The sequence below is a fragment of the Myotis lucifugus genome, unplaced genomic scaffold, assembly GCF_000147115.1.
Source record: "Myotis lucifugus unplaced genomic scaffold, Myoluc2.0 scaffold_4, whole genome shotgun sequence".
In the NCBI taxonomy this organism is placed as follows: Eukaryota; Metazoa; Chordata; class Mammalia; order Chiroptera; family Vespertilionidae; genus Myotis; species Myotis lucifugus.
In genome coordinates, this window is record NW_005871052.1 from 6,554,328 (window position 1) to 6,565,145 (window position 10,818).

General features: G+C 38.6%; 1 protein-coding gene across 1 annotated transcript in view; it reads right to left on the reverse strand.

The window, feature by feature from the left end:
* ATP7A (ATPase copper transporting alpha) overlaps nt 1–9,572 on the reverse strand; it is a 180,448-nt gene extending 170,876 nt beyond the window's left edge. Inside the window, exon 1 of the mRNA XM_006082828.3 lies at nt 9,428–9,572. The gene's annotated coding sequence lies outside the window, so the exon portion shown is untranslated. The remainder of the gene's footprint in view (nt 1–9,427) is intronic.
* Nucleotides 9,573–10,818: the final 1,246 nt, after the last annotated feature.

Genomic DNA, 10,818 nt, shown 5'->3' on the forward strand with positions numbered 1-10,818 from the left:
GTATGCATGCATATAGCTACAATGGACATGGACACCAGGGGATGAGGGCATGATCGGGGTGGGGGGAAGGGCGGGAACAGGGGGATAAGGACACATATGTAATACCTTAATCAATAAAAAAATTTAGTTTGCACACAACTTTATAAGAATGCAGCTATTTTGCAGAGTAGATTAGACATGAATAAAGCCTTTTCCATTGCTAACATTTTATATTTCAGAAATTATTCATCAGGTATGGTTCAGCATTTGGCAATTAAGAGAAATTCAATAGCCCAGAGTCTGTGGCTCACTAATTCTACAAGCAGATTGGTGAAGAAGTAGAATGAGTACATCAGGGTCATATGACTTGCTAGCTGTCATAATGAGTTTTGAGATACCATGTGCACATGCTGTAGGTGTACTGCAGGCTACTGGTACCCTCCCAATGTGAGTTTTCCATTTTCTATAGTGTAATGTAGAAATGAAATATTGTTTGCAGGTACTAATTGATTAGCATATTGCTCTGGTAATCTATTAAATTTATAGAACAGCAAAACTATAATTTGAAATTTTATTATGCAGATTGTTAAAACTACATTTACAGTAAATAATGTATGAAAAGAATAATAGTAACCACTTTGTGTGTAAATTGCCTGCCAGGTACTGCTTTTAGGGCTTATATGTATTAATTCACTGACAATCCTAAGAGTCAGGTACTGTTATTGCCCCCAAATTTTGAGGAACTTAGGCAAAAGAAAAAAAAAGGTAAGAAAGCTGTCTAGGGTCATACAAGTAAGCAGAGGAGCTGGGTGGAATTCCAATCCAGGCAGTCTGGTGCCACAGACCACATTCTTTAATCCTGTTATAGTGCCTCTCCAAAACAGCACATCACAGTACAGTAGTAAAGTTAAGATGTTTTGACGTTATCAGGAGAATAATATCCAATAGTCCAGAAAATATAACCAGCAATGTTCCAATTTATGCTTATCACTTTTACTGCATGATCTCATAGTACAGTTTAAATGAAAAACATATCATATATATCAAAGTCTAACCAAGTTCAAAGATGTGCTTCCTGTAAAGATGATAAACACACATAAACCATTTCTTTTCCTGGGAGACTCTGAGAATACAAATAATATAAGACTAACATCATTTTAAACATTGGCTATTTTAGCATATATTTAAATAAGTTAATTAAATAAAAACAATACTATGGATCCTTACTTTTGAATTTAGTTTGACACTACCAAGGAAATTTTGAGCTGCCAATACTTTAATTTTTTTAAAATATGTTTTTATTGATTTTAGAGAGAGAGGAAGAGAGAGAAACATCGATAGGCTGCCTTCTGCACTCCCCCTACTAAGGATCGAGTCTGCAACTTGGGCATGTGCTCTGAGCTGGAATCGAACCAGCGACCTCTTGGTTCATGGGTTGATGCTCAACCACTGAGCCATACCACCAGGCAATACTTTAACTTTTAATCATCAAATAAATTTGTTCATTCATACTTTCAAAAAAGATAAATGGGCATTTATCTCTCTTTTTTAAAAAATATATATTTTTAATGTATTTGTATTGTTTTCAGAGAGGAAGGGAGAAAAAGAGAGAAACATCAATGATGAGAGAGAATCACTGATCAGCTGCCTCCTGCATGCCCAACACTGGAGATCAAGCCCACAAACCAGGAATGGCCCCACTGGGAATCGAACCCAGACTTCCTGGTTCACAGGTCGATGCTCAACCACCGACCCACACTGGCCAGGCTGGGCATTTCTCTCTCTTTTTAAAAAATCTTTATTGTTCACTATGGAAGACAGTATGGAGTTTCCTCAAAAAGCTGGAAATGGAACTCCCATTTGACTCTGTGATCCCACTTCTAGGAATATATCCCAAGAAACCAGAAACACCAATTAGAAAGGATATATGCATCCCTATGTTCATAGCAGCACAATTCACCATAGCTAAGATCTGGAAACAGCCTAAGTGCCCATCAGTAGATGAATGGATTAGAAAACTCTGGTACATCTACACGATGGAATACTATGCGGCTGTAAAAAAGAAGGAACTCTTACCATTTGCAACAGCATGGATGGAACTGGAGAGCATTATGCTAAGTGAAATAAGCCAGTCAATGAAGGAAAAACACCACATGATCTCACTCATTCATGGATAATAAAGACCATTACAAACTTTTGAACAATAATAGATACAGAGGCAGAGCTGCCTCAAACTGATTGTCAAACTGCAGTGGGAGCCAGAGAGGGTTGGGGGGCAGAAGGGAGGGGAGTAAGAGATCAACCGAAGGACTTGTATGCATGCATATAAGCATAACTAATGGACATAAGACACTGGGGGGTAAGGGAGGCCAGGGGATTGTCAAGGGCGGGGGGTGGGGGAAGGACACATATGCACCGACCCACACTGGCCAGGCTGGGCATTTCTCTCTCTTTTTAAAAAATCTTTATTGTTGAAAGTATTACATATGTCCCCTTTCCACCCTCCCCTTGAGACTTTGTAGCCCGCCCCTCCCCTCTGCCCCAGGCCTTCACCACCCTATTATCTGTGTCCATAGGTTATGCATATATGTATACAAGTTCTTTGGGTGATCCCTTCCTGGACCCCCTTCCCTCTAAGAATCATCAGTCTGTTGCATGCTTCCATGTCTCTGGCTCTATTTTGTTTGTCAGTTTATTTTGTTCATTAAATTCCACATATAAGTGAGGTCATGTGATATTTGTCTTTCTCTGACTGGCTTATTTCACTTAGCATAATAATCTCCAGGTCCTTCTATGCTCTCTCAAAGGGTAAGAGATCCTTCTTTTTTACTGCTGCATAGTATTCCATAATGTAAATGTACCATAGCTTTTTTATCCACTCATCTACTGATGGGCACTTGGTTGTTTCCAGATCTTAGCTATTGTAAATTGGGCTGCTATCAACATAGAGGTGCATATATCCTTTCTGATTGGTGTTTTGGGTTTCTTAGGATATATTCCTAGAAGTGGGATCACTGGGTCAAATGACAGTTCCATATTTAATTTTTTGAGGACTCCATACTGTTTTCCATAATAGCTGCACCACTCTGCATTCCCATCAGAAGTGTACTAGGGTTCACTTTTCTACGCATCATATTCTCGCCAGCACTTATCATTTGTTCAGTTGTGGTTTTTTCTTGTGTTTTTTTTTATTGATTTCAGAGAAAGGAAGGGAGAGGGAGAGACTGAAATATCAATGATGAGAATCATTGATTGGTTGCTTCCTGCACGCCCCCTACTGGGGATCAAGCCCACAACCCGAGCATGTGCCCTTGACCAGAATAGAACCCGGGACCCTTCAGTCCACAGGCCGACACTTTATCCACTGAGTCAAACCAGATAGGGCTCATTTATTGATATGTTGATGGTAGCCATTCTGACAGGTGTGAGGTGATACCTCATTGTCATTTTAATTTGCATCTCTCTGATGATCAGTGACTTTGAGCATTTTTTCATATGTCTCTTGGCCATCTGTATGTCTAATTTGGAGAAGTGCCTATTTAGGTCCTTTGCCCATTTTTTAATTGGATTGTTTTTCTTCCATTTGTTGAGTTATATGAGTTCCTTATATAGTTTGGATATTAACCCTTTATCAGATGTATCATTGCCAAATATGTTCTCCCATACAACGAGCTCCCTTTTCATTTGTTGATGGTTTCTTTTGATGTGCAGAAGCTTTTTATTTTGATGTAGTCCCATTTGTTTATTTTCTCCTTAGTTTCCTTTGCCCCTAGGAGATGTATCAGTAAACATATTGCTATGAGAGATGTCTGAGATTTTGCTTGGGCATTTCTCTCTGTAGGACAAACAATGTACTTAATTCTTAGGACCTAATTTTGCTCAAATGTGTATGTTCTTTAAAAAATACAGTTCAGCCCTGGCTGGTGTTTCTAAATGGTTAGAGCATCATCCTGTACACAAAAGGGTTGCAGGTTCAATTCCCAGTCGAGGGCATGTACCTTGGTTGCGGGCACATCCCCAGTGGGGGGCGTGCAGGAGGCAGCTGATCAATGTTTCTCTCTCATTGATGTTTCTGGCTCTCTATCCCTCTCCCTTCCTCTCTGTAAAAAATCAATAAAATATATTAAAAAAAAATACAGTTCAGCCCTGGCTGGTGTTTCTAAATGGTTAGAGCATCACCCTGTACACAAAAGGGTTGCAGGTTCAATTCCCAGTCGAGGGCAGGTATCTGGGTTGTGCGTTCTCTCCCTACCCCTGGTAAGGGCACGTGTAGGGGGCAACCAGTCAATGTGTCTCTCTCAGATCTATGTTTCTCTCTCTCTGCTTCTCTCCTTCTCTCCCTCTCTCCCTCTCCCTCCCTCCCTCCCTCCCTTCCACTCTTTCTGAAAAGCAATGGAAAAAATATCCTTAGGTGAGGATTAAAAAAAACATAGTTGAGCCCAGCCAGTGTGGCTCAGTGGTTGAGCATTGACCCATGCACCAGGAAGTTGCTGGTTCCATTCCCAGTCAGGGCACATTCCCAGTTTTGGGCTCAATCCCCAACAGGGGGCTTGCAGGAGGCAGACAACTGATAATGTTTCTCATCAATGTTTCTCTCCCTCTCCCTTCCTCTCTATCTAAAAATCAATAAAAAACATATTTTTAAAAAAATACAGTTCATTTTTGTTAGGTAAGAGTATAGGTTCTCAAGCCAGATTGATTAATCTCAGTTTAGCCACTTACTAGGTCTAGGATTAAAATTTTGATATCCCCCTTTTCTCCCCCCATTTCAACAATAAAGGTAAAAATTTTTAAAAATACATGGAGCTGCCCTAACTGGTTTGGCTCAGTGGATAGAGCGTCGGCCTGCAGACTGAGGGGTCCCAGGTTCGATTCTGGTCAAGGGCATGTACCTTGGTTGCAGGCATATCCCCAGTGGGGGGTGTGCGGGAGGCAACTGATCGATGTTTCTCATCGATGTTTCTAACTCTATCCCTCTCCCTTCCTCTCAATAAAATATATTTTAAAAAATACATGGAGCTATATATTCACTTTGATCTCAGTTTTCACTTATAGAAATATATATATGCAGATATACTTTCATATATTTGCATGTATTTCAGGATTTAATAAAGCTGAATATCACTTTAAAATCTTTGCCCTATGAAAAAATATGTCAACTCTTACCAAAGTGAAAATAACAGACAAAGTACGGGATTTATTTTTTCACATCAGACAGAGGAACAATTCTGGAATTTTTCATTTAAATGCAAAAAAAAAAAGAGTGAAAGTCTGGTAGGTGTGGCTCATCGGTTGAGCATTGACCCATGAACCAGAAGGTCACAGTTCCATTCCTGGTCAGGGCACATGCCCAGATTGCAGGCTTCATCCCTGGTAGGGGGCATGCAGGAGGCAGTAGATCAATGATTCTCTCTCATCATTGATGTTTCTATATATCCCTCTCTCTTCCTCTCTCTCTAATAAAACATTTTTTTAAAGAGTGAAAGATTCAGGATCCAATGACTTATCACTTGCCCTAAAGTTAATTAACAGGAATTTGTGAGTTATATTTGTAATAATACAGTGAACAATCTCAATCATACCCTGACACTCAAGGTCAAATAACATACTATACTAAATAAATTATTCCTTTATCCATCATCATACAATGAATTTAAGACTTTAAAACTATCTGAAGACTACAAAGGTTTATCCTGTTATCACCTAGCTAGAAAAAGATGAACAAGATAAAACACTGCTTTAGATAGACAATACTTGAAGATATATGACACCAATCTGATTGCTAATACATAAAAATGAACTTACTGTTGTGATTAGAAATTAATACCAAGATATTGTGGCTATAAATCTGAACTAAAAATGATATTAATAATTAACAGTAAAATGGTATAGTAAAATAAGAGAAAACATTTCTTGACCAAAATGAAAATAGTTGTATAGAAATAATTTAATATTCATAGTGTTTTAATAATATAATTAATATAGTTATCAATAATCAATATATGGTACTTTATTTTATTAAATTGATAGTATAATCATTAAATAAGAATTCTTAGAGCAAATAATTTTAGCATCACCAAAAAAAAATTAGAAATCTTTTTTTTCCTGCCATTTTAAGTGCAAGGATTACCAAAGGATATTACACTGGGAATGCTTTAACAACTAAGCTCTCTGTTTTTGTTAGCTCAAGGATCAACTCTTAATTATCCTCATGACAGTGTAGGTCAACTACAAATTTATCCTAAATAGCCCTGAGAATCTTTTTTAGAATTCCACTGTGAAATTCTTTCTCCCTGTTCTTATATCTCTGTTGACAGTTTTTCATGTCTTAACAGAAGCCCTCTTAGTGCTCTCCTCTCGTGAGTGGCAGGTAGTGTGCTTCAGGTGAACACTCAGGAGGGCAGAAACCAGTTTCTTCACAATTCCAGGAAGCATACAGGAGGGGGCAGGGGAGGGAAGTAATTCTAATGTTATTCCTTCCCGATCTGCTTTGGTTGGGGACATCAAATACATAAGCAGGATCAGCATCAATTAAAACAAAACAATCATTTTTACCAACAAAATCAACTAAGGTAAATGGCCAGGCTAAAACAATTTCCCTAAGATGTGAAATACCCCATTTACTTCAATCAGTAAATTGTTAAAATGTACTTTTGATTATGGGTCGGGAAAACTGGAATTCTACACTAGAGAATTATAAAGTAAAAATAGGTTAAAAATTAAATCCTTGAGACACAGCTGTATAATTCTAAATGTGGGCAGAAAACATGGGACAAAGCAAAACTAATTGGCTCAAAATGGGGATATTTTATCATCGTTTCCTTCAAGGAAAGAAGTATCTGTGAAAACTGATGTAACCTACCAATATCCCACACAGCTGAGCCCATAAGGATGAGGAAATCACTTACATTTTCTAACAGTGCTGGAGAAACTAGGAACATATTTATGAAACCAGATACATCCTACTCTTTCACTTTAATGAAACACTTTCCAAAAGTCTTGTGATACATTTCCTGCCATACTATCACAGCAAGTAAGTTATATCACATTAAATCAACCTGAAGACAACTTTATAAGTTAAAAACGGGATTGCTGAGATGGTAAATTAAAATGAAAAGGCCTGACTATTGTCTGCCTCCCCGCTCCCTGTTCCCATCTTAATTTATGTCCTAAGAAAGATCAGTATTTAAAAACCAAACTCTGTGAAACCTTTAAATGCTCTACTGCCCTTTAACAAAGATGAATAAAGGAAATTTTGAGGCAAAACTCCCAAACATTATTCTCATCATGTCAGAAAAATCTCTTCTCAAAATTTATTTTACCAACTGGCAAATGAAGATTATTTTCACTCACTGGGATGTCTAAAGTATTGATTAAAGATTTCCAAGTGTGTGTAGACTGGCAAACTTTAGTTATAACAAGGGTTTATAAAAAGCAATCTATTGCCTTAGAGCCCTTAGAGAAATAAAGGTTGTAGTGCGTTAGTCGGGGTTATTTTTGCTCACTCTCTTGCTCTCATTTTCAAACACATTTTACTGCTTTTGCATGTACTTTTAAAAGAAAAACAACCTTCTGCACTACAGACCAGAGATGTTAACCTATTCTCTGGAGGGATTATTGTTTAAGCTAACTCTACCAAGAGGCCACGAATCTAGTCCTTTGTAAGACTATGGTTGGGAAATAATAGATTCTATCAGGTTAAGACCAGTAGAGAAATCAGTTTGAAGGAGAAAAAGAAATGCAGAAATTCCGTGGGGAAAACCTGGGACAGCTTCTGGCTTTAGACAATGTTGTTATTCATTCCCAGCAATTTGGAAAATGATTCCAAATTATATTTTAGACACAACACTCAAAATTAAAGTACCTATAGCAAGCTTCACTTTTTTCTCTTTTAGATTTGAGTTTTCGTCAGAAATAAATATCATACTACATTAACACTGTTTTTGACATTACATGTATTTTTTCTCTATATAAACTTTTTATGGATTAAATGTTTAATGTTAGCAGGAGTAAAGAATCTCACCAATACAGAAGAAAAAACAGTGGATATATTATGAGGTAATGGAATTATGGGTGATTTCTATTTGTTTTTATTTTTCAATTACAGTTGACATTCTACTCCATCATCTTGACCAGAAGTGTATAAACCTTTTTATTGGCTGCAGGGTAGTTGGATATGGTTGTAAGTTTACCAATTTTGTATTATATGTTTTTTTCTTTTAACCAGTAAAATCTTAGAAGATGTGGCTGTGTTAGAAATTGGGATAACATAGTGTGTTGTTGGATGTCCTGCATCTTCTTAGCCCCCCAAGCTGTTGCTCACATTATTTTTTCTACTTGGCCTGCCCTCCACTACAAAGCTAAATTCTATCCATTCTTCAGGGCCTAGTTCAAATGCTCCTTTCCCTGTACTCTCATAACACTTTCTGTTTCTAATATACGTTACTGAGATTAAAAGGGTGTATTAGTCTTTCCTACTACACTGTGAGACCCTCCAGTATAAAAAAAAACCCCTCTCATGTCATGACTGTAGACATAAGAAAGTTTAAGAGATAAAAAATATCTTAACCAATGTCATCCCAATAAATTTAATTAAAAATACATTTTTTAAAATCTCAGTTCAAAATATCCTTTAAAAAGGATTAGAAAAGCAGCCTAGTAATTCATCACTGAGCCTGCTAGAATCCAGAATCTTCATAACTAAACTCAACTACTTGAGTGCAAACTCTTAGGCCAACGACTCTGGCCTATTTCTTGTTTATGCACCCTATCACCCACCCCCACACCTCAATATCACCTAATTCAATGTTCTGCACACACTCTCAATACAAAGCCTTATTATTGTAGATGAAGAAACTGTATTAAGACAAAGATGAAATGCTGAAAAATATTGATTTGTGAACCCCCATAAGTATTGTCGGTGATTAAGATAACGACCCCTTCTACAACAAAAAAAGTGACAAAGATAAAGATGACACAGTGTGCGACAAGGATGGTGAGTAACTTTACTGGGGAGGGGGCAGAGTGAACAAAATGGAATGGAAACAAAAGTGCTCCCTCAGTTTAGCTTATGCTCCCAGAGGGACACAAGAAGCAAAACAATTTTTATTTTATTTCATTGATGATGACATGATCAGCCTATGTGACTTCCAATATCGGGCACAGACCTTCCAAATTAATTAGGTAATAAGATAGGCCACGGATGATCAGGACACTACCCCAATAGGGTACAAGAAACTGACACAGGTCAGGACCTAATCTCCCCATCTCATTCCCCTGGAAAGGGAAGTAAAACAAGAGTGTGGTAAATACCGGGAGTTGTGAAGAAGTGAGTTTGGAAACCACCCCAGATTAAAATGACCTTCTTGCCACACTCAGTAGCACAGACTGACAGTAGAGAACACCCCTCCAGTAGAAGGGGACGACGGGAAACCGATATAAGACTTACCTGGTGTTTGTCCTATGGTTAAACCTCGGGAGCTACGTAGCCCGTGACAGCGACAAATCCACGCGCGGAGGCTCCAATCTCACACCGCGGAAGAAGTCATAGTAGGCGGCGGCGGCGGCGGCGGCGGCGGCGGCGGCGGCGGCAACTCGTGCCTCTGTGGCTACCCGCCAGCCGCCTCTACCCCTCCCACACTCCTCCCCCCACTTCCGGGTGATGCCCAGGCCGGAAGCAGGGCGGGCGAGGCTGGGAGAGGGACACGTCACGTGAGAGGGAACACGGCTACAATGAAGCTTTCTGGTTTCCTGCTGCCCCCTGGCTGGCAAGCGGCCTCGGGAAGTTTTTTAGGCGCTGCACAGCGCCTCCTTCCTCCTTCACCAAAACCAAAACAAAACAAAAACCCACCCAAATTTCTGTCACCAGTAGTTTCCTAACCGCCAGCCAAGAAGTAATAGAGCTCCTTGTAAATTATCTTCCCAATAGTTCCGAGCATGAAATTAACGCACGTCTGCTGGATTGTGTAGCCTAACTCCAGATGTAAATGCTAGAACCATAAACTTGCTCTCATCTCTCCACTGAAAAATGATTTCCAGCATTTTTTAATTCATAAGTTTTATACATATATATATTAATTCATGCTTTTAAATTCGTAATCTTTGTGAGTTGGAGTTAGGACAGGGATCTCACCTCAGACTACCTTCACATGATCATTCCAATCTCTGAATCACTTCCACATTTATTCTTTAATTTGTCCAGCACTTAAAAACCTAGAGCCCCCTCCCCGCTCCCCCTCAGTGGTTGAGCGATGACCTATGAACCAGGAGGTCAGATTGGATTCCTGGTCAGGGCACATACCCTGATTATGGACTCCTTCCCCAGTGTGGGGCGTGCAGGGGGCAGCCAATCAATGATTCTCTCTCATCATTGATGTTACTATCTCTCTCTCCCTCTCCCTTCCTCTCCTAAATAAAAATATTTAGAAAAATAAATAAATAAAAACCTAGAGGATTCCAAGGATGTAAAAATATTACAGTATATACCACTGTAAGTTTCACATAGAAATGAGATGCATAAAATGTAGCAATACAATGCAAGTAAGTGGTACAGAATCATTTGAGGAAAAATTAATTTTTATTCCTGTTTTCCAATTTGACTTTTTAAAAATTAGCAGCAAAATCCTAGGATTTTTAAAACTATGAACATTAACAGTAAGAGGGTGAGGCTCCATCTCACTAATTTAAAATAGAGATATGGTCTTTTGATACTTTGTTTCATTAAATATTTGTCATAAGATGTAGAGGGAAACTAATCACAGGATTACTTATATTTTCCACTGGAACCATTTGAAACCAGTTCCCATAAAAAGAGTATCAAGTCTGATAATGTTGCAGAAC